The 23909-nt window shown below is 34.7% G+C and overlaps 2 long non-coding RNA genes across 3 annotated transcripts in view; one reads left to right on the forward strand and one right to left on the reverse strand.

The window, feature by feature from the left end:
* Positions 1-895: 895 nt before the first annotated feature.
* LOC141385535 (uncharacterized) lies at positions 896-23168 on the reverse strand. The gene is made up of 3 exons (XR_012405726.1): positions 22879-23168; positions 18419-18518; positions 896-2550 (listed from the first exon to the last, which is right to left on the reverse strand). It is a non-coding gene; the product is annotated as an uncharacterized lncRNA (long non-coding RNA).
* Positions 22652-23909, forward strand: part of LOC141385534 (uncharacterized) — a 172111-nt gene continuing 170853 nt past the window's right edge. The window contains exon 1 of one of the 2 annotated variants that reach the window (XR_012405725.1): positions 22652-22998. This is a non-coding gene — a long non-coding RNA (uncharacterized lncRNA). The remainder of the gene's footprint in view (positions 22999-23909) is intronic. The other variant, XR_012405724.1, reaches the window with a different exon arrangement.

A 23909-nucleotide genomic window follows, 5' to 3' on the forward strand; every position in this document is an offset into this window, starting at 1 on the left:
GGACCGTCATCTCCCTTAATTCCGATAAGCTGGTCAGACTTTCTGTCAGCAAATGTAGATTCTGACTTTTGCGCATCTGTTCACGCAGATCCGCCATGAGCGCGTGCCCGTCTGCATCACTGAAATCTCCCGGTGAAAAATTGATGTGATTATTTTCAGTTTCATAAGGTTCTTTGACAGCATCTATAATGTAGATTTATATTTAGCTTAAAAACAAAACACCAGTAAATAGCGCTATTGCGCCTAACTGCTTTATTGAGCTGAAGTTGCTTTTATAATCACATTGGGTCATTTTTGAACAATTATAGCCTTCCTATACTGTTTACCATGCTACTCTGAATATTCGCTCTGAAATAGCATGTAAGTGTGGCTAAGTAATAAATATAATTCCAGCACGGCGCTGGCACTAACTAACTGGCGAATGACATGAACTAGTGGGTTATCTGTCGTCTGTTGTGACGCAGTGCGCGCGCTCGCGATTTCAGGGGGTGTGGCTTAGAATCACAGTCCCTCCCCCGCCGGGTAAAGTCTAGATTCCCCGCCGTCCAAAGATAATATGCTAAGCGGTTAGCTTTTTAGCAGATCACCTACTGCACCTTTAATGCACTGAGTTGCTGCCATGTGATTAGCCTATTAGAAATTTGCGTTAATGAGTAAGTGTACACTATATGTGTGTGCATGTGTGTTAAATTATAATGATCATTATATATTAATTTGAATAATATAAAGAGAAATGTCATCCATAAATTTGCACAATACCATGTTTTCATAAACTGAATGACTTTCCTTTTCTCTGCAGTACAAAGGAAGATGATCTGCTAAAGGTCTCAAATGACTGTGTTGCATGAAATCGAACACTCTGAATGTTTTAAGGCGATTTTCAAAATAATGATTACCATGGATGAATTATTTATTGCAAACACTGCTATAAACAAACAAAGATACACAAAAGGGCCAAATAATAGTACAATAACATAATTCATCGAAAAATTACCATTTATTTACTCACCATCACAATCAACTCAACCTGAATGACTTTATTCATTCATTCATTCATTTTCCTTCTGCTTAGTCCCTTATTTATCAGGGGTCGCTGCAGCGCAATGAAAAGCCAACTACTCCGGCATAGGTTTTACACAACCCAGTCTTGGAAAAACATACATACACTCTCAAATTCACACTCACTCATACACTAAGGCCAATAATGTTTACCCAATTGACCTATACTGCATGTCTTTGGACTCTGGGGGTAAGCGCAGCAACCCATGCAAACACAGGGAGAACATGCAAACTCCACACCGAAATGCCAACTGGCCCATACAGTACTCGAACCAGCAACCTTCTTGCTGTGAGGTGATAGTGCTAACCACTGAGCCACCATGCCGCCCTTGAATATCAATATGTTAAATACAAATAAATATGTTATGAAAAATGTGTCAGATGTGATTCACAAGAAGTCTAACACAGCTAGGGTTCTATTTTAACAATCTAAGCAGCTGCACTTAGAATGTATCAAAATCCACTTTTGCTATTTTAAGCATGAGAAAAAGGTTGATGTGCCCAGCAAATGATCTGAAAAGGGTTGTCCTTATATTCTTAATGAGTTAGGGGGGTCTTTGGGTGTAACATGCATTAAACCAATCAGGGTCTCATCTCCTGGCATTGACTTACAAATAGCTTTTAGCTTTTATACTGTGGCAATTTATGCATAGACCAGCTTTTAGTTGGTCAGTGGTGCACCAACAGTTTGCATTAACACACCAGACCAAATGTATCTTCTATTTAAACAATCTGGTGCATGATGTGAAAATGATACCTCTGCCAGGCTGAAACTAATACCAGGGCTAAATGAAAATAATACTTTACAGAATAAAGACCATTTTGGCATCATTTACTCATACTCGTGTTATTTCAAACCTGTTAGAAACACAATAGAAGACATTTCTTCAATCGGTCCATTCAATGAAAATCAGTGGACTCCAGCTCTGTTTCCAATCCCTTTGACTTTCATTGTATTGCCACAAACAGTTCAACAAATCTTCTTTTGTCCTCTGCAGAAGAAAGAATCTCACAGGTTTGGACCGGCATGATGGTAAGCATCCATTTTTGGGCGAACTATTCCTTTAAGCTCTTTTTTGAATTTGTGTGCCAGCGAGTGTGTGATATGCTTTTTCCTGTTGTATTGGTGAGCTGGAGTGTGTTTGTGTGATAGGGAATTTGTCTCGGGCCTGGTCTTTTCATGAAGCCGAAATGGTGTGTGTTCTGTTAATCCACTGTATGGTGTCCTGCATAAATAATGCTCTGGAGGGGTTTTGTGCATGTGTGTGTAGGAAGGTGTTTGGTGGGTGTGCTGGCATTGTTCGATGTTTCGAATCTCACAAGGTCGTCCGCTCAACCATAACGTTCAGGCTGGAGAGATAGAGTAAACAGCAGAGCCGTGGTGTAGTGGTCTGCTTTGCTGCCGTGTGACAGGATGAATGGATGGCTCGGCCTGGGTCAGCATTGTGCTTTCTGTATCTGCGCAGTCCTGGTGGCCTCACATTCACAAAGCTGAACGGAGAGAAGGAGAGAGAATGAAGAAAAAAAAAAAACAAGAAATAGAGCACGAATACATGAAAAAAACAATGACAGATGCACTGTATTTACCAAGTGTCATGATGTGAACAAAGAGCATTGACATTTAAGAGCAAATGTTCAAACGTTCATTTTCTAACTGAATGGGTGGGTTGGTGCAGGGCGCCCTAGTTCATTTATGCGAGGATAGCAGGATAAAGAAAACTGAGATATTATTCCTCACAATTGTTCCTACAGTGGAGTACACTAGATACATAAGTTTTTTATTTAGTTATACAGACGGCAGGACGTCATGGTTAATTTCTTTTAACCTAATTCTGCAGTGTGGAATTGTGATCGGCTTTGCGGTTATTTTAGAACTTTTGATTCCGTTGTCTGTGGGAGAAATGACTAGTAATGTTGAATAAATGGCAGAAAACGTTCAAACTGCTTGCTCTACAAACAAATGTGTTCATGACTACACATAAAAAGTAGAATAATATCACGAGAAAATATTAGTTTGCAACAACAAACATCTAGAAATCAATGGAAGTGAATAAGACTAGAAGACTTTAGCAAAAAAAGATTCTGTTGGCTACGCCCGCTCGTAAGGACAATTACACACTGTCATTAATAAGAATAACTACTATTATTATAATTACTTACATTTATATAGCACTGCTCTGGACACTTAAAGAACTTTACACACATTTTTGGGGAAATCTCCTCATCTACCATCAGTGTGCAGCATCCACATAGATGATCCTACAGCAGCCATATTGCGCCAGACCACACACCAGCTGATAGGTGGACAGAAGTCAGGGTGATGAAGCCAATTACGATATGGGGATGGTTAGGAGGCCATGAGGTCAGAACAGAGGGCAAATTTGGCTGAGATGCCGGGGTTAAACCTGTAGTCTTTTTCGAAGGACATCCAGGGATTTTTAAAGACCACAGAAATTAAGGGGTTCGGTTTAATGTCTCTTCTGCTCACTGAGAAGCAATCAAAATCAAGTACCCATCAATATATTGGGGTGTCAGGATCCACACAGACCGCTGGTTGAGTCTCCCCTGCTGGTCTCACTAACACCACTTCCGGCAGCCACACCACTTCCGGCAGCTTCCTATGTCTCCCATCCGGGTACTGATTGGGCACAGCCCTGCTTAGCTTCAGTGACGACCATATGACAGTTGCAGAGAGCTAGCTGCCAGCTAAAGTGGGTCACATTTCCTGTCATCCTCATTTATGCACCTAATGTTCATTCATTCATTCATTCATTCATTCATTCATTTTCTTTTCGGCTTAGTCCCTCTATAATCTGGGGTCCCCACAGCAAAATGAACCGCCAACTTATCCAGCATATGTTTTATGCAGCGGATGTCCTTCCACCTGCAACCTATCACTGGGAAACATCCATACACCCTCATTCACACACATACACGGATACACGGATCTGTTCCATATTCGTGTTTTGCATTCCCCTATTTGTGTGTGTGTGTGTGTGTGTGTGTGTGTGTGTGTGTGTGTTTGTTTTGTGATATATATATATATATATATATATATATATATATATATATATATATATATATTTTTTTTTTTTTTTTTTTTTTTTTTGTGATATATATAGAGAGAGAGAGAGAGAGAAAAGAGAGAGAGAGAGAGAGAGAGAGAGAGAGAGAGAGAGAGAGAGAGAGAGAGAGAGAGAGAGAGAGAGAGAGAGAGAGAGAGAATGTGAATGCAAGCGAAGGTTGTGTGGATTGTGTGTGCAAGTACATACACAATGGAGGTCACCATGCACAGGTTAAAACAAAATGATTGGCCCTCAATAATATTTTCAGCCAATCAGCTTTCTTATGTCTACAATAACTCTCATTGGTTGCTGATTGTTGTTACAAGCACAGTGAGCAGCGAAAATAATTAATGTCATAGTAGCCAACCTAAATAATATTTGCATTTTCAAAATGTCAAGGAGGAAGTCAAGCATATTTAATTTCTTTAAAAACATAAGTAAATCTAATAATGAGCCTGATCAAACGAGATCTTGAGAAGATGAAACTGCGCAAATGGATCAGGATAGCGGGAGACAGAAGCAAAGCAATCTCAAGTCAGCCAGAAAACATGACAGAAGAGGTAACTGTGGGCTCTTCTTGAAGATTAGACTGAGTCATTTCATTATTTGTTTTTCACTTGGCACATAATAGTGAAGTGAACTGAGTGGTGACTGTTTATACGGTTTATGTTTGTAGCTATATGTTTTTATAACCCAAGACTGACCTATACTGTAACATTATATATGGCACAGAATAATAGACAGTTCTAAAATGTGATGCTCTTTCTTTGTGCTATCACCGTTTAATGATGTCATGTTCCGTGAAAATTGAAATTGTTTGAAACTTTGTTGGTAACTTTTATTTCCTGGTTTTGTTCCAGGAGTCATTCATTTACAAATTAAGCACTGATTGAAAGTTATGTATATTGTCATACTAACAGTTGTCTGACTTGATTGTAATTCATAAATATACTGAACAATTCTATCAAATTTATCACAGTTTAACTATCAGTTCCTCTTATATTTTATTAAAATTTTCTATATTGCAAATAAACTGTGATAATGTGACAAATGTGTAAGGGGTAAGTATAATGAAACAATATGAAATTAATTAGGAAACAAAGAGGTAAGAAGCACCACTGTAATTTACAGGACTCAAGCATTATATTTCAAATCAAGAAACAAGTGGGTGAAAAGAACTAATTAATGCAACTATGATTTCATTTAGAGTATTATTCATGGCATGAAAGAGTATTTCCCTAACTTTGACTCCTGTCAAAGTCTATGTTTTGATATATTTAGTTTGCATGACGTTGTGTATCATCAAAGTAATAGAACAAAAACATCCTTGCAACCTTTCAGCACTTAATTTAAAATTTAACATGATGAATCACAAATTCTACAGTGTATACCAATTGCTTACTGTATAACTGGGTGTTTAAAACACAATTAAGGATATTTGTCCATTAAACAAAATGAAGAACATGCAAATAAATGGAGAGAAAAAAACTGTGTAATTATTGCACACATATACTGTTCTGTGTAGTGGTAGTGTAAATGCAATAGATACAATTTGAGTTACATTGTAAATATTACATTTACAAGCAGTAAAATCAATGAATGTGTAATACCCCCTTGTTTCCCAAAAACGTTTATATATTTTCCTTTATTATTATATTATAGGTACACACACAAAAAAGGTAATTGTGAATTCAGTTTAATCTTAAGCATTACCTTTAGCATTTTCTCCTACAGCCATTATGAGACAGTAAACAAAGGGACTGCAGGACAAAGACCCCCAGCTTTGCAGCTTGCAAGAACATGCTTCACTGGCTTGCGCTGAGGGAGAAAGGACAGCAGAGCACCTGTCTATATCACGCTAATGGCGAAGATAGTGTCAACAACAATATTTACTCACTGTCTCACCGGCATTGCACTTGGAGCTTGTCAAAATGGGCCACCAAGACCAGGTCATTACACCTGGATTTCTAGGGACTCATGCTGCCTGGCCAAGCCTCCTGTTGACTTTGGTTAGAGACCGGTTTGTTTACAATAAAAAAAGGCTTTTTTTATTATGAAACTCCTCTTTACATTTTATACAAATGATTAAAGATCAATGATTTCAGTAACTTTTTTTTGGAAACTATGACATAACTGCACTCTTCTGAATCTTTCTGGCACCTTTGTTTTTAACAGTTTATTAACCAATATTACTGTATACTTTATGGTTCTTAAATATGGAAAAGCTGCAGGTTAAAATAACACATTTCAATCATTTTTACTCTTGTCTGTGACTTCTTTACCAATTAAAAATAGAAAAAGTGTAAAAGTAAGGAGATTTGTGCAAACATGTTTATTATTATACCATTAAAATGATGTGGCAAGTACTCGGTTTGCAATATTAAGCAGCACAATAGAATCAATAAAATGATTAGAATAAGTTACAGCAGAAGCCTCATGCCTGGGACACACCAAGCTTACATCAAAGAACTAGCAGCAACAAAATATCACTGTAGTGTTCCCTCGCTTCGACTGCATCAGGTCCCATCGCAAAAAAATGCTGCATGTGAACAGACCAAACGAATGACAGCTGACTGCAATGAGAACGTGCTCTGTGTCTATGGGAGAGGATGTATCTTTTTATACCCACAGGTGCCAGTAGTCTGTATTGTTATTCTGTACGGGGAAACTGGAACTAGCGCTGCACACATACAAACCATAAATAAAGCAACATTTACATACCATTTTCGCAGTACTTCTCACTCATCTAAGAAGGAATTCCTTGTGCAAATACTCATTAATAATTTGAAAATTTATGTTCTTTGCAAATATTTAAAAACTACGATGAAATGACATTTAATTTCTTTGAGTTTGCTCATGATTTGCTTTCTGTTTTTCCTCTTAATTTGCTTCGTTTCATTGATTGTTTTTGTTCTCTTGCTCATCGATTCATAGCTGAGTATTTGCTTAGCAGGCTTAGAACATCAACATGATGTCAGATTGACGTTGTATTCCAATGTCGTGGGACGTTGCATTTTGTTTGGAAATGAAAATCAAAACCAAACATCAGGCTGACATCAATGTCCAACATCCAACCTAATATCAACCAAATATCAACATCTAATGATGTTATAGCTTGACCTTGTGTGGATGTTATCACTATGATGTCAATCAGATGTTGGATTTTGGTTGCCATACATGACGATTAAATGTCAGTATTTGACGTCAATGTAACTTTGGTTCAAGACGTTGGCTTGATGTTGGATATTGGTCACTTTCCAATACAACATATAATTAACCAAACATCAATGCCATTTTTATGTTGTTATTGGACATCAAATCATTGTTGTTCCTAGACTCTGGCAACCTAAATCTAACGACATTTTATGATATTGTGTGTCTGCTAATAACTGATGGAAAACGTCATTTTAGAGCTAGTATTTGAATGATTCTCTAGCATAATGTCTAGTAATGACAAAACAGGCGATTTTGCTCACATTTTAAGATTATAAGGCTGACCAGCATGAAATGGCATCAGTCGAGAGACATTTCCCAGTATTTCTCTATTGCAATCGGGATATTGCAATAATTAACCCTGAAAAAGCCAAAGCAATGCAAACACTACCAGAAACACAGACTATGGTGTATATGCAGCACTACAACCTACAAAAGAGAAAGATCAACATACAAAGTCACTTACCCGTTTAATAAAGACCTAATCAGCTGTAGTTTAAAATTACGCTGAGTTTTTCTCCTCTAAGGGCTTATTATGTGGTCTCTGTCCTTATAATTAAGCTGCATAGTTGCAATTTAAACGATTACATTCTCACCTAAAAAAGCCTTAAAAGTACATTATGTTATCAAACAGCTGCAATATTTGTCAAACTGTAGTCATCTGCTTGCCACTCATGCGGGCAGAGTAACTTCGTTAAAAAAACTGTGCACTGTGAAACTGTGTAAGATCTTTTTTTATTCTTGTAGAAAGCCTTTTCACTATGTCTGAAAAACAACAGAGCTAACATCATTTATTTGTGACGGACAGTATTACAGGAGCTGCGTGGAGCTGCAGTCATTTGGGGAATGTTCAGATTAAATATATGTCTGATGAAATGCAGCTAGGCCCTGTATTCTTGCCAGACAGGCTGAGATGAGGTGTTGACATTCATTTGTTTTGTGTGAATATATCAATACATTCTTTATTTCTTCCATTTTACTATGGTGAATAAGCAGTGCTTGGCTGATTCAATTCTAGACTGTGACTGATATTAATAAATTACATATAGAAAACCGTAGTTAGGAATGTATAATCAAGACTACTCTTTTTAAGTAATATATTCAGAGTAATTCTTTCACATAAATATAAAACAAAAAAGTAAATAAGAACTGACTGACAAACAATACTAACAATAATAAGAAATCAGGGTTCAGAGACATGCATCATCCAAACACTGGGTTTCTAACTTAAAACTACAGGTTTACTACAGGTCTATATTTTAAGGATTATCAGTTTATTAAAATTATCAGTTTATTATATAAAAAACTTTAATTTATTAAAGTATTAAAAAAATGTGTCCGTAATTGAGAGAGAAAATTTTTTTATTTTACTTCTTGAATCCACATATTTAAAAGAAATGCAAAATGCAATAATCTAATCCAGTAAATTATTACTATTATTTATGTTCTTCTTTTTTCTTTATTTTTTATTTTTTAACAATGTTTTCGTGATCAGATTGATAGCAGTATTGGATTTGAGAGTCTGAGGAACACCTACTGTTTTCCAAGAGAGTCCTAACACGTCTAAGGTCAAGGTCACTATTTCCAGCACAACAAACATCCGAAAAGTATAAATAGACTGGACACTATCACTGAGGGAGCTTGTCTGTGGATTACAAGGTCATTGCCACAGTTTCAGTCTGGAATACAGAACTGCACATTGACATGTTGAAAGAGCCTTGTTTCTTCTCTGCTGTGTAGCTCCATGTGAGACAATGCAACAGCCCATTATGGTCAGTACTGGTTAAAACCAACTGTTTAGAAAATAATAACTTCTGCATCCCTTCTTTGTGTTAAAAAATGACTTTTGGAATGTTTAACCGGGTTTTGTTGGGACATTTTAAACTGTAGCATCAGCATCATGACTTTTTATAAAAAAATCACAAGCACACTCTTGAAGTCCTGTTTAATCACAATGTAACAAAATCACATTCAAGCCTTACATTCATTCATTAATTTGCCTTCGGTTTAGTTTCTATCTCAGAGGTCGCCACAGCGGAATGAACCGCCAACTATTCTGGCATCTGTTTATTTTTTCCCCCCAATTTCTGTTTAGCGGAGAGAAGATTTTTTCAACACATTTCTGAACATGATAGTTTTAATAGCTCATCTCTAATAACTGATTTATTTTATTTTTGTCATGATGACAGTAAATAATATTTAACTAGATATTTTTTCAAGACACTTCTATACAGCTTAAAGTGAAATTTTAAGGCTTAACTAGGTTGATTATGTTAACTAGGTAGGTTAGGGTAATTAGTATAACGTTCGATATTGTATAACGATGGTTTGTTTTGTAGACTATCAAAAAAATATAGCTTAACGGAGCTAATAATTTTGACCTTAAAAAAGTTTTATAAAATAAAAAACTGCTTTTATTCAATAAAATAAATGAGAATTTCTCCAGAATAAAAAAAAAAACTATTATCAGACACACTTTGAAAATTTCCTTGCTCTGTTAAACATCATTTGGGAAATATAAAAAAAAATAAAAAGGGGGGCTAATATAGGTTATATATTATATATGCTTCATACTGTATATGTGCATATATCCTTATATAGATTTTTCCATGTGGGATAAAATAAAATAACAAAAAATAAATATAAAATTTATACATTTATTTATAAAAAAAAAAATTTGTTGTCATGCCTTTTTGTTATAATTTTTTATAATGCAAGTCATTTCTGGGCGATAATTCTACACGGCCCAGGCAAGTAACACTTTGCTTTTTAAAGTACAACCGACTGCCAATACACAGTAGAAAGCTACACTGGTGCTCCATTTCATGTCTGATCCAGTGCCAGCTTGCTGGTTAACATGGGCAGTAAAAATTTCAGCAGCTTTTTAGCACACTAGGAAATGTTGTTTCTCCACACTTGATGAAGGAATCAGTCTTAATTATGGGTTTTGGATTCATGTGCTAGGATTGTATTATTAAAATGACACAAGGCAGACAAATCTAATGTGCTTGAAAGAGCTCAGAAATTTGTGCCAAAACCGCCCATTTTACATCAGATAAATATTTATCTATGTTTGCCAAAAGCACATAATCTGTGGTGTATGTTATCATTTGGAAAGCATGCATACCATTTTGAGATTTGATATTTATCTTACATATTTTCATCTAATGATTATTATCACATATTTTACACTGAAAAGTGTGGTTTATTCTCTAAATAAAATATGTGTTGGATATTTCGCAGTACTGGGTTGCGGTTGGAAAGGAATCCGCTGTGTAATATGCGTTTCATTCCGGTTTATGTTGACCCCTGATAAATAAGTGATTAAGCTGTTGGAAAATGAACAACATAGGCTCATTCTGAAAATGTAGCCCTATATACATTTCTGGAGATCACGAATTATGTAGCCCAAGGAATGTATGGCTGCATTTCATCTTTAAAACAAATGCTACGAGGCAGTATGATGCCGTTCTATTTACTGTACAAGCTGACCATTTACCTCTGTATGGACGGCTTTTACGCTGTTACCAGATTGTCTAGTGACTTCCTGCATATGTCGGCGGACTTGTGACGTGGAGTGAGTTGACCGTGAAGATGGGGTTTAAGTCTGACAAAGAACAGTTCCAGAAAGCAGTTAAGATAAAAACAAAAGCCAAAAACAATAAAAATAAACAAGTAAAAAAACAGAATGGGAATGTGGTAAAATTCGAAAACGCTGCAAAAACTAGGCTGTCGCAAGGGCTTTTCTTTTTCTGAATTGCTTTTAAAAACACTGTCCATTGGGTTTAGGGAAGTGGATGGGCAGGTCAATCTGTGCTTTTAAAAACACTATCGGTTAGGTTTGGGGAAAGAGGAGGGTGGGTCAGGTGAGAGGTAAGTCAGTCAAGTCGACAGTGGCCTTACGTGGATTTACGCAAGGAAAGAAAGTGGGAACGGCATCTCAAATCAAACACAACAGCCTCCGGTGGATTTGCAAAAAAACTTGCAAAAAATTTTTGCTCCTGTGACTTATTTGGCACTTTCCAGAAATGTTTATTGAGGTACAATTTCAGAGTGAGCGTAATCTGAAAATTAATATGTGTGTTGGCATAGGCGGAGCATGTGTAAGGCTGGGGAAGGCTCCCCCTGGCCAGAGACCACAGGGATAGCAGCAAAGAAAAAAACTGCATTGAAAACATGCAACGGTTGTAAGGCGGAATATAAATATGATTTAATGTTGATGATTAATAGAACACTTTAGTTATTGTAAGTTTGTCAATCAAATTTAAAGTCCTCCTCCAAAAAAAAAAAATGGAACTGTCCAACTCTGATGAGCGCTGTTTTTGACTGGAGTTGGCTCTGAAAACGAAACCAAAAGTGCTTGCCAGCAGACTTTTCTGCTTTGCTGGTCAAGGATGCAAGTAATAAAATGACAAATGAGTATTACGAGAGAGGTATAATAATATTTTATTCTAATTTAATTTGTTTTTAGCATTAAATAAAATGCCATATTTGGATAGTTTCATTGTAACTTAGTAGTCTAGCCTAGTGTAGTAATCTTGTTTAGGCGATCGAGATTTACATTTCAAAGGTCTGGAAAATATAACACAACCTACAGTGTTTTAACCTTATTTGCAGTGTTGGGGGAAAAGTAGTAGGCCTTCATTACAATTTAAAGTTGCTTAAAAAGTAGCTAAAGTAGTGTTACTTGGTTACTTTTTAAGGAAAGTAGTGTGAAAGTATGTGTTATTTATTGATTTATATGCATTTTTTTAAGAGTAGCTTTAGGCTTAACACTGAAATGTGTATAGGGCTATGTTTTCAGTATGAGCCTATTTTATTCAAGTCAGGAATTAAATAATTTCAATTGATGAAAACAAATGTAATGTTTACTTGAACATTAAAAAGTGATTGATTTCATTTGCGCCTTTATGTAACACACTTTAAATTGGATTTGATGTTTTAACACAGCATACTTCGTGAACAGACAGTTTCCAGCTGTTGACATGTCATATTCTCCTACCATCACTGTTTTTCTTTGTTTTAAAGAGTAGACATAATATGTATCTATTCCGGGTCCTAATTAGGAGATGATGAGAACATGAAGCATTGTGCTGTACTGCTTATATTTATCAAGCAGTAAAATTCCCCATTTTCGGGGCCAAAACAATCTGTCTGTGAATGAGAGTATGTAGTGAGGACTGATGGGATGTTGTTCTGCTCCACTTCACAGACGATGAGTGGAAGGAAAATTTTAGAATAACATGGCAGTCATTTATGACACTTCATTCTGCAAAGACAACAGCTATTTCCAAGTATCATACTTCATTATGCCATTTCACATGCACAGTACTTTATCATTTCAGTTTTGAGACCGATCAAGGATTTGCAAGTCCTCTCAATCAGATTAGAAGAAGATTTGCACTATTCCTTCCAGTTCAGTTGATATTTGAGATCATGCTTTATTTTGATGGTCCGTTTGTTGAATTTAAGTCACATTGCATCTACATGCCAACTAATTCTCATTAAATATTAAGGAGACTGTTGGGTTGGGGTTAGGGTTAGTGTAAGTTGACATATACTTGCAAAGTTTCTTATAGTCATTTAAATGTCTGTTGAAGGAGCAAAATTAACAGATATTAAGCAGACAGATAGACATCTAAATAAAGTGTTACAAATATTTCAATCTATTAAAGATTTTACATTAATTTTTCAGTCTGATTGATCAGATTTTTCTCTTTGCATTTAAAGGCACATTATTTTTTGCTGCTATACCATGCGTATTCACAACAGACAAAGGTGTAGTTTGATGACACTGTAATTGACAGTGGATTAGGAGTTGTTATCTTCAATCCATCCCACAGGAGAAATCATACAGAAATAATGTTTTTGGATGAGCAAAAATATTCTAAACGTATTGTGGTTGTATAAAGCAGAGTAAATCAAAGTGAAACAAGACAGCTGAAGCAATTACTGATGAGAGATGATGTGCCATGAAAGAATCAGAGCATTTATTATTCCACGGTTGACCACTTCCAGTTCTTCCCGTCTTGATCACATGTAAAAAAAGCAGTGCTGTTTATTCATAAAAACTAGTATCTTAAAGTTATAAGAACTAGAAAAATAATAACAATAACAAAAAATAAGCTGCACTAACTAGAAAAATAAGTTGCATTCAAAAAATTAAGTTGCAATAACTTGAAAAAACAAGTTATAAGATCTAGAAAATAGAAATAACTAGAAAAATTAAGTAAAAGCAACAAAAAATAACAAGTTGCAATAATTATATATATATATATTAATAATTATACTGATCCTCTCACTGATCCTGTCTGCCTGTCTGTTGGCAAACACAGAGTGGGGGAGCTTTTGGCTTCGCCTCCTTGCTACGTTGGGCGGGAAGTCGAAACTAATTTTCATGTGACGCAACACACCCCTAAAACAGCGAGCTGTATACATGCCCCGCCCCCAAAATAGCACTATTTAACACATTATAATAAAAAAACTGAACTGTGTTTTGAACTGAACATAAACTGGCACACTCAGAAGAACCATAATATTAATATTAAATGATAAAAAAGGGGTAAACTATGTGCCCTTTAAAGCACAATATTAAATGGCTGTCAGGTATACTTGATTCTGCATGGTACCTTTCCAAGGTATTCCCAAATAACAACCTCTAAATAACGCAGGTTCATCTGGGAACTTCAAATCATCTTGACCCTCAGTGATTACATTCAAATACGTTTACAATGCTGTTTTTGGCTCTTTTGCACTTTCTTGTGAATGTATAACTTGTATATACTTTATTGAAATCTTTTTGTTTCTGTCAGCTTTCCAGTTGTTTCCCTGTTTGGAGCCATCTTGCGACTGAATAACGTGCAGGTTATATGCTTCACTCAGCCAGTTTCATGTTTTTCAGGTTGCCGGTAAACCTGTCAGGTTTTATTCTGCGATAACAACCGCCTGGATGTACTTTATCTCTAATTTATCCAATATCAGCAGATCACTACAAAAAAAAAAAAAACATACTGTACAAGCTTATCACCAAGCCAATTCCTTTTTCCTTTCCTTCCAAGTATTTCACAACTCAATCAGAGTCAAGTGCACATCACAGATTGCATGTTGATCGTGTGAAAATGCTTTCTCAGAGCACAATTTATACACTTTTGCAAGGTGATAGCCCTTGGGAATCAAATTCGGCTCATGAGCCAGTCATCACCATAAGCCAAGAAATCCTCTCAGTCAAAGCACACTCCAAGGTGTTGCAGAAGGTGTTTAACAGGAAGGAAAACTGCATGCCATTACTTACAGAGCACAGGAAATACAAACAATGAGAAATAATTACATATGACAAAGTTTAGTTTGTTTTGGGTTTATAAATGATTACATTTCATTGACACGTATGCATTCCACTGTCACTTCTATGCAACGAAACTGATGAATTGAAATATGATCTTGGCATTTGTCTGCTTGTTTTAATTGCAGGGATTTTAAAGGAGACACATACAGTTAAAAAGGATGTTTATTTGTCTGCTGCAAATAAAAACGAATGGGTTACTTAAACACTAATATTTTCTGTGTCATATAACTGTGACAGGCAAGTTTCCACAATTGTCACTCCTCTGCACAGGGTACTTCAGGTCTGTGGGCCACATGGGGAAGACCTACACTTGTCACAGTCAGATTTTTAATGACATTTTCTGGAGTTTACTGAAAGAGTTTGTGGCATAGACCCAGTTGAGGTGGGAGCACTGAATTTAATAAGATGTAAACAACCTATTTATAACCAACACATTATTCAAAAGAAGTCTTTTTTTCAGGGATGGAAGAAACGGTTTGTTAAACGAACAGAACATCCTAATGAAATTACTCAGCTGCATAATAGAAAATAATTAGCCAAGTTAAACGATCATTACAATGATGCGGTGCCAGTTGCTTTTGGTGATCGCAATATAATTATCACAGAAAAATAATTAGTTTTAATAACTTGTAAATTTTAAAATTGAATGTTGGTGCACACTCACTACAATAAGAGAACAAGCTACAGTATATACAAGAAGAACAAGCTATATATTGGTTGTGATAATTATTTCAAGAAGAATATATAAAAACATGTTTCTTGTTCTTGTTTCAGGTCTACCCACAGATATTACTTTTTTTCATAAAATTTCTTACATTAGGTAATGTGGTGGCCAATGTTCTCCAGCAATCTGCATAGGCTTAGTTCGTTGGTGATCGTGACAGTATCAGTGTTTTGGGAAAGTCGTAGCCTAACCATCAAACTTGTAAATTGAAGTTTTGGTTTTGAGCCACGGGTTCAATATAATTAACATTATTTTAGTTTTAGTTTGTATTTTTAAATAGCTAAATAGATAGATTTACTTACTTACATTTATTTATTTATTTAGTTTTTAGGTATGTTAGCAAGCTTATTAGTAAAGTTAGTTAGCTATATAACTTTGAGGTATATGTATCTTCAATGCCTGAGAGAGTCAAAAACAGTTTATGTAAAATAATAAATTATTAATTTTCCTATAAGCTGTCATTCACTATCAAATCTTGAGAAGCAGGAGTGCCTGAAATTGTTTTGTTCATGATTTAGTGGTCTCGCAGACACATGAATCAAGACTCAAATGCCTACTGAAACTTACTGTCCAGAACCAGTCCTCTGGCAGGTCTCCAGGTACAGACAGATTAATGGCAGAACTCTATCAGGATCTATTGCCTGTGATTCAAAGCATTTTATGTTTACTGTTCATAAAGGTTCAAAGTTAGCCCTGCAACCACACTCAGAAAATGCTTGTTCAGGTTCTTTAAAGTGTGACCCTGGAATACAAAACCAGCCATAAGTGTTCATTTTTGGAAATTAAGATTTTTACATATTTTTAATAATGAACAAATAAGCTTTCCATTGATGTATGGTTTGTTAGGGACAATATTTTTGTAGTTTGTGTAGTACATTTAATAAAATGTGGAATCTGAGGGTTCAAAAAATCTCTACATGGAGAATATTGCTTTAAAATTGTACAAATTAAGCTCTTAGCAATGCATATTACAAATCAAAAAATAGGTTTTAATATATTTATGGTAAAAAAATTTCTTCTTGGAACATGATTTTTACTTATGATATTATAATGGTTATTTTGGCATAAAAGAAAAAAATTATTCCTGCAAATAAACTGAGTGCAATTTATGGGTCACAAATGAACTGAATCAACACACTTCTTGAAAACGTTGAAAAATTATTTATATTCAATCCACTTAGATTTATTAAAAAAACTACTTTTGTTTTGGGATTGCATGAAAAATTTATTGTAACTAACTGGGTAGTGGATTACACTGTACAAATGTTTAGTTCCACACAATCGATTTGTGTTGGGACAACATGAAAAAAATATGTTAACTTATGTTTTTCATATATATAAATACATTTACGTTAATAGAACATAAGACAATAAAGTTGTCATTAAAATGTTACCAGCTGATAGATATGGGCTGGATTTTCATTCATTGGATTTTGGTCACTTTTCAATGCAACCTAAAAACAATTAAATATTAATGTCTAATGATGTTACAGCTTAAAGTTGCGTGGACGTTACCACCATGACATCTATTAGACGTTAGATTTAGGTTGAATAAATGTCAGTATTTAACATCAATATGACGTTGGTTTAAAATATTGGCTTGATGTTGGTCACTTTCTAACACTACACTGAATATTGGTCACCCAACATCACAACCTAAATCTAACCTAATATTAATGTCTTATGACGCTGTGTGCATGCTGGGTATTTTACATATAAATACAATAGATTTTGTTAAAGTAGTTGTTAAGTTTAAACGAAAACAGTCAACAGAACATTCTAACAGTCCAAATGAAGTGTTTAAGGCTGATTGACTTAACAAGACTAAACTGTGTTCAAGTTAAATTCATCAGATAATTCTCAGAATGAATTCTGCTTTTGGGTTTCATTTGACTAAATTAAATTAACATCATTCAAATGTGTGGAAATGTGTCAGAAATTATATTAAGTAAGCAATTTTTAAGCTCAGTTAGAGTCATAAGAAAACCATTTATCTCTACAAACAAAAGGAGAGCCTTTATTAAATGCACCAGTTAATAGCATATCTACTGTAAATGCTGGAGTCTTCATGATTTATCGTATAATAGTTGACTGCTGTGGCATTCTGTGTGTTTGACAGTGATGGATCCACCAACAGCTCTGCAACCTCTGCACAGATACATTGTGAATCTCTGGGACAGATTTATCACTCCCTCAATCTACTTGCCAGTGACTGAATGATGACACATGATGATTGATTCGAAAGATGAAGCTAAAACTATAAGGCTAAATAAAACCCCACAAGCATGTTATTGACGGAATATTCACCTTAGGTCTCTTTTCATCTGGATTTGCGCAGCATATTAATTGAACTTAATCTTTTTAGGTCGATTAAAGCAGCTGCTTTGATGTTTTGACATTTGGAGGGCATGAGTAAGTCTGAACATTTGTTTGATTTAGTCCCATGGAAATGGAGGGCGGCCAAATAAACTGCTGAACAGGTTGGGTTCAGGTCTTTTGAGGACTCTGGAGCAGCTGCTAAAAGCAAGGAAACAGCTCTTTCATCATTATTTAGACCAAAACTACTGAAAAAGAAATTATTCTTGTTACTTAACACTTACCTGAGGTCCACCTATTTAAGAGTGTACCTTGAAACTACACATGTAGGAATCTAAATTAAGCTGCCCATATATGCAAATTACACAATATATGCATTGTATGCACTTTTTGTATTTTCAAATATTGCAGATAAATATTACAAATATAAATTGTATCAAAACTTTGAGTCAAAGTTTTACATTTTTGGTTTAGGCAAAAAAATCACTAGAATATTAAGTAAATAATTGCATTGCTAAGAATTTACATGCTAGTTGCTTATTCTAAAAAAGTAGTCTTATATACATTTCTGGAGATCACAAATTACTGTACAGTGTGTAGCCAGAGGTACGTATGGCTGCATTTCGTCTTTAAAACGAATGCTGTTGGGCTGTAGGATGCCATTCCTTTTTGCTCTTACCAGCTGATCGCTTACTGTACCTCTATGTGAATGGTTTTTCCACTGTTCCTGTATCAGTTTGTCCAGTGGCTTACTGCGTATGTCTGGAACAAAGATCACTGCAATGATGAGGTTCAAGTCCTGCAAAGAACAGTTCTAGAAAGTGAAAAAATAAATAAACAAGCAAATAACAGGGTGAGAATGTGGTCAAATCTGAAAACGTGGTAAAAATCAGGCTGCTGTGAAGGCTTTTCTTCTTCTGTATTGTTTTTGAAAACACAGTCAGGGTTTGGGGAAGGCGGTGGACAGGTCAATCGGTACTTCAAAAAACATTATTGATTGTTTTTTTTTTTCTGAATCCTCAGATTTCAACTATTGATATCCTATAACGAACCATAATGGATAATTATTATTTGTTCAGCTTATGTCAGCAATTTATGTTAATAAATTATTATTATGTTTAGGTTATGTATAAATCTTAATAAAAAATAACTTTTATGGCTGTTTGTGGTCCTGGTAATGTATATGTTCATATAAGGGAAAATATCACATTTCCCAATGGCTATTGGATTTACAAAAGATGATTTATAAGCAAATACTACTGCGTTATTTAAATCTGAAGCTCATGATATGTTTTAGAACAATAATTAAGTATAATATAATATAAAAAGTTATATAATATAAAAAGTTAGACATTGTTCTGACAAGTAACTTTCCAACTACATGCTACAGTAACTCTCATTGGTGTATGGGTAATTAGCAGACTGTTAGGTTTAAGGTAGGGGTTAATAAGTTGAATGTAATTACAATGAGGTGGACTATCAAAATGAAGTGTTATGCAAATGAACGTCTAATTTAATGTTTCAAATAATTTGTGATAATTAAAATGTCAAAATATGAGTGAAATAACATTCCAACTTTATTCAGTTTAATTTATTTCTTGTAAAAAAATAAACTTTTAGATATTTTTTAATTAAACAAGTTCTGACCTGCACAAAATGATTGAAATGCCTTTCTGACAAATGAGTAATTACAGCTAATTAGTTTTAGGTCTTTTAATAAGTCATCAAATGATTTTATATTTAAATATGCATAGCAACATGTTTTTTTTTTTTTCCTGAAAATTGGTTTTAAATAAAATAACACTTTCGGTTTACCATTTTAAATCAACCTGCCCTATGATGCTTTGTGCAAATTATTGGAAACGTCTGTTAAATTGTAAACCAAAGGTGAAGTGATTTAAAAATAAGTAAAATGAGGTGACATTCATTTGAGAGTTCAGCCACGAAATATTAAAAAGAAACTTGTTCAAATTAAAAATTAATTTCAGCAGAGCATAAACAACCAGAAAAATATACGACAAGTCTTTCTAAAGCAATATTGAGGCTAAATACTGTGCTATACAGAATGTAATAAGAAAAAAAACCTGTAGTAACAAAACACAGTGAATTTAAAAGAGGTTTAATTTTTAGTTTGCATTAAAATATGCAAAAATCAGAAAGAACAGTTTTTTTTTTGACTGGCATATGTAATTACATTACCCCAAATGTTTTAAATGTTTTTCATACTCAGAAAAAAATAAGCATTTCCCCCCCTTTGTGTCTATGCCAGACGCATCATACACCCTTCAGTCCTACTTTTTATACTACTATGGAAATAAGTTTATTAGCATTTTTTTTTTGTGTTTATGCCAGAGACATCACACACCCTTCATTCCTATCCTGCTACATACTACTATGAAAACAAGTTTATTAAGAAACATTTCAGCTCATCTCATGTCAGCAGGAGTCCAGTAGGATGCAATAAAGACAACAACTCCCAAGATTCTACGATGATGAAAATATGACATTGTTTGTTGTGAATATGCACCCTCTAGTGGCAAATATACATATTGTGCATTTAAAAGAGCTCTTATCACAGATATTGCTGTGATACTAATTTAAAATAAAGTACCAAGCATAATGACAAATATATTCACCTACAAAGAAATATGCATACTTCTCATTCTGTTTTCATTACAGAGATAAAGTGTTTGTAGCACACCTTATTACTTGAAATATTTTTTTACATCTCTTTATAGCTATTTGGCACCGATTTTAGATGATTTGTGATGTTTTCAGGAAATGAAGTTTTCACTCAGAAACACATATTTGACCTTGACAACACAAAGCCTCTGCTTTTAATTTACTTCCGCAGATAAAGATCTAAACATTCCTGATACACGGTCGATAATGTAAGAGGTAGATAAACTCCTGACCTATTTTACCTCGACTAAAAAAACATAACAGTCACATTTTTGGCACTTTCACTTGTTTTTAGTCTCTCTTTAAACTAAAGAGTTCCTTTCATCCAATTTTCTACTAGCTTGGCTTGGTTCAAATGAATCTACCGCATTAGATTTACGGAGTTAATGAAATATGGTCCAAAAAGATAATGGAGAAATTTGCTTGATCTGCCTTCTTGTAGTTAAAGTGCTCTGTATGATTTGATTAATTATATTTCTCTGTGAAAAATGAGTCTTTTTCTACAAGATAAAATTCAGATGTTATGATCATCAGCACAGTTTAGCCTCATTAGAGCAATTATCAATGCTTCGTTTGCATTAGATAAATCAGATATTGGCAGACTCTTGTATACCAAAATCATAATAGGGAAATATGTTGGTTTTTAATTTTAACAATAGCAATTACACATTTGTTTTCTCCACTCAAATTGTATAATGAGTAATGACATTTGTTGTAACACAAATACGGGGCATTTTTATTGACCTTCTCCCTCTAAATAGTCAGTCACCCGTCACATTTGAATTACTGCGAGAACAATTGCATAGAAGATTTAACTGGTCTGAAAGATGCCATTCAGCGAGTGATTGAATCTGAATTGCAATGCAGTTTGGTTAGAGAGCTGTCTCGGTTCTGATGAAGACTTGTGACGTGCCATGTGTTTTTGAATGGGACACGTCACTGCTGGCCTTTCTCTCCCATTTTGACCTTTCAGACCAGGACAGCTGACAGACTGCTACATCTTTTTCCTCTCTTTTCACTCTCCTCTACATAATGAAGAGGTAATTACCCTTCAACTTGTTGCCTTCACAAAGCTACAAGAAGATGAGAAACAGAGATAGACGGGGCAAGAGATAGACAGATAGACAGAGAGTAAATACCAAAATAATATAGAAAATATAATTCGCAAGACTGGGCTTGTTGCCGAATGCAAAACAAACATTTCTTCAAACCCCATCAGCTGAATTATGTTTAATGAAAGATGAATGTTTTTCATTCCTGGGGATTTGGAGGGGTGAGTCAGCAAATTGCCAGTTCGAGCAGTCATGTTCTCAATTATACCCCACTATCTAAAGGGCAGAAACAGGCTCTTCTATTAATGTTCTGCCTGGAGTATGATTTTGTCTGGGTACTTTATGTTTTCTTGGTGTTCAAGCAGGTAGTCTTAAATATGGAAAAATTGAAAATATATGTAGCCAACAGAAAGTGATAAATTCAAGATGATAAGAAATGAATTCAGGTAAAATGGGACACTTTTGCTATTGAAATCACTGGGGGAAATGTGTCCTATAATTGACCTGAATTCATCCCCTATTTCTGTCAGACTTTTTCTCAACCTCTTTTTATTTTTAATATTATTTTAACATCTCCTTATTTCATAGTTTAATTTAATAATTAGTTGAAATAAAAATGCACAATTTATTTGGAATGTCTTTTTGAGGACGAATTTTTTTGGAGAGATTTAAAGTCTTTTTATTTAGTCTTTTATTTATAGCCTTCTTTTTCACACAATACAATTAAATATATCTGAATATATTTTTAGTAGATTAAAAGTAATTCAGTTATATGCAATTTCTTGCACACATTGATTGTTTCACTTCTTAAAGTGATGGATAACTTAAAAATGAAAATACTACCATGATTTATTCACCCTCTATTTGTTCCAAATCCAAACATGTATGACTTTCTTGCTTTTGTTGAATACAAAGAAAGATATATTGAATATTGTTAAAAATAATGCCATTGGCTTCAATACTATTTTTGTTCCTATGGGGTTGTCAATGGCTGTTTTTTCCATAGATTTTAGTTTTGTGAAACAGATGAAAGACATTCATAAACGTTTACAACCACTTTAGTGTGAGTTAGGAAATTTTTATTTTTATGTGAACTATCCCTTTAAATCCTCCGTGTATCACCTGGAGAAAGTAGCACACTTACATTCAAAGTGTCTGGTAAGCATATACTTTGACATTAAAAAACACGATTTTAGTTGTAGAACATTTTAGTTATCTATGAATGGCCTACGTACATTTGTGGTTGAACAAGCTATTTAAAGAAAAAACAACAATTGGTTCACAAAAAAGTGCGATTTGTGAACGAATGATTCTTTTGAGTCGATTCATTTAACTCTGATTCATTGAGCGATATGTCGGGACGAAATCACCTCGCACGTGGAATATTAAGATTAAAAACTAATATATTAAGACTTAACAACTTACTGTCTTTTTCTGATTCGTGAGTGAATTCCTCTATCTTTGTTTGTAAATGAGTCGAAACAAAGCAGCCTATTTGCGTCCTTCAGAGTGCGTTTGGAGGATTTGATCCGACTGAAACAACAGGTAAGTCACTAACAACAATTACAATAGCTTTATGAACTGAAGCATACTGCTAAATGTTATAAATGAAAAAGAATGTATTTGTAAATCTGTGTATACTTCTAATACGCTTTATTAATATAAAAGAGACATGTATAGTCGAATTACTGTTTGTAAACATTCAGGATGCGCGCGCAGCAGCAAGGTTGCAAAAAAAAAAAAAAAAAAAAAAAACTTGTAGTGCTAGCCTTTACAGCGAGGGACTGACATCCGATGCGTTACAGAGTTTGTTGTTGTCTGAGAGATAAGTTATATTGATTACGTATTATATATATATTATTTACATAATGATTTCAGCGTATTATAACAGCTCGTCACCCAGTGATAAGCACAGTTGTTCGGCAAATTTAATGTTAAAGTGAGTGGCGTTCATCTGACAGGTCCATTTGCAATAGCACCCTCCCGATGGATATTGGATAAAACTAAATGGCCAAGCATCCAGCCAGAAATATACAACTATCTCATTGAAAAGTGTTTTTACAAGAGATAAGTTAAAGGCCTAAAAGTCATGCCTACAATTATGTTCTGTCTGGTCATGTGCAAGAAATAATGTTCCATGATTACCAGATTCAAAACTATGTAGTGCTAAAAACCGAGTTCTGCCTAGTTAAAGACAAGGAAAGAAGACAGAGCAAGACCTTGGTAATTGACAACAAGCAAAACAACTGTATTCTGACAGCGAACTGCACCTGTACGGCAGGGTATGCGAATGCACATTTTTACATTTCGTTCTTAGCATTCAGTGTCCGCAGTTTAATTAACCGAGTTTTTGCTGAAATCATTAATGCAATCAAAAATGAGTAATGTCTATGATTCAGCATAGCGTGAACTTACATGAAATAAAATGAGAACTGCAGAGTCGAGCATATTTCATT

The sequence above is a fragment of the Danio rerio genome, chromosome 1 (assembly GCF_049306965.1).
Source record: "Danio rerio strain Tuebingen ecotype United States chromosome 1, GRCz12tu, whole genome shotgun sequence".
NCBI classification, from domain to species: Eukaryota; Metazoa; Chordata; class Actinopteri; order Cypriniformes; family Danionidae; genus Danio; species Danio rerio.